Source organism: Cebus imitator, unplaced genomic scaffold, assembly GCF_001604975.1.
Source record: "Cebus imitator isolate Cc_AM_T3 unplaced genomic scaffold, Cebus_imitator-1.0 Scaffold1431, whole genome shotgun sequence".
NCBI classification, from domain to species: Eukaryota; Metazoa; Chordata; class Mammalia; order Primates; family Cebidae; genus Cebus; species Cebus imitator.
Window position 1 is genome coordinate 3,725 of NW_016108746.1, and position 1,660 is coordinate 5,384.

Below are 1,660 nucleotides of genomic sequence, written 5' to 3' on the forward strand. Positions count from 1 at the left end.
ACCCTCTGCCTCCGGGTTCAAGTGATTCTCATGCCTCAGCTTCCTGAGTAGTTAAGATTACAGGTGAAGCCATCACACCCAGCTAATTTTTGTCTTTTTAGCAGAGATGGGGTTTCGCTACGTGGGCAAGTCTGACCTCAAACCCCTGACCTTAGGTGATCTGCTCACCTTGGCCTCCCAAAGTGCTGGGATTACAGGCATGAGCCACAGAGCATGGTCCCTTTATTTGATGATCAGACAGATGTATAGAAAGTTTATTGCGCTAGCAAGAGTATGAAGAAAAGGATTCTCTCAGTTGACAAAATAAACTGGAATATATGTTGGTACCACTTCTACGGAAGGCAAATTTACAGGGCTTATTACTTAAAATAAAAAATGTGTACTGTACCTGCTCTCATACCAGGACTCTACCCTATAGAAATACACATAACAAATAACAAAAGATATTTGTACAAGAATGATGACTGCAGTGTTATTTGTAATTGTAAAATCATGGAACCAACTTAATTTCAACAACAACATGTAAAGGGTTCGATGATGGAATAAGCAAAAGAAGAAATGTCTTCATCAAAAATAAGGTAAAGGATAGTAATAATCTTGATTCTACTGATAACATTATTGATTGAGCAATTATTAAATCTAGGCAAACCCTGCAAATAAGGTATTATTACTGTCCTTATATTACAGTTGAAAAAAATGTTGAGGTACAAAAAGCTTGTCAATAGCCCAAGGGCACAGTCAAAAAGAAAGAAGATTTCACCCAGAACCCCTCCCTGCACAGATCACACACAGTCTCTCCTCTTCCCTGTTCCGAGAACTTCTGTACCTTCCAACTGCATTTCTTCCCAGCACAAACTTCCGGGAGGATGAGAAGCAGCCACTAGATGACAGGAGGGGAAGTGAGGTATTGCCTTCAAGGGAGCTGACCACCTTGGGAATTATAAAAGGTCAATGATAATGACATCCCTGGGTGGGCTCGAACCACCAACCTTTTGGTTAACAGCCAAACGCGCTAACCGATTGCGCCACAGAGACACGGATAGGGAAACTCTTTCATTCTAAAGGAGGACAAGCTGTCAGCTAGCACCGTCCTTTTTCGCAAAATGACTGAGTAATCTCCAATGCCTCAGAAAACTGGAGCAGTCAGAGGGACGAAACCTGTGACCTGCCTGTCAAGTTTGAAACCTGTCCATTGAGTGATTCTGAAACACCCCGCCCCCCGACACCCTACCGTTCCCCCAACCTGCCTCAGAAGGCAGCGCCTCCAGAGATGCCAGGATCACGACTCCTGTTAGAGTGACTTGGGCCCCAGGGAAGCTGACTGCCCAGGACGCTCAATGAGGATTTGTTGAATTAATAATACATTTGAGAGACTGAGTATACAATCTGACAATGTATACTGACTGTATATATAAAAAGAGAACTCTGATCCATAACCTGGGGCCACTGGCCCAGGAAATCAACCTCCTTATTTACAAATAAACAGCCCGGGAAGCCAGCCTGCTGTTATACAAGTCAGACTTGCTGGGAGCCAGACGGTTTAAAAAACAATAGCGCTTGTAACAATCCTCTGGAAAGGGCCTGAGCTTGGTTAGTAACTGACGCTTTCCCTAGTTTATGTTCCCGCTTGCAAGGTAGGACGCACCAGGGAAAGCCAACT

At 44.0% G+C, this 1,660-nt stretch overlaps 1 non-coding gene across 1 annotated transcript; it reads right to left on the bottom strand.

Annotated features, from left to right (window-relative positions):
* Window positions 1–961: 961 nt before the first annotated feature.
* On the bottom strand, window positions 962–1,035 carry TRNAN-GUU. Its single transcript has one exon. It is a non-coding gene; the product is annotated as a tRNA-Asn (tRNA).
* Between the last annotated feature and the right edge of the window lie 625 nt (window positions 1,036–1,660).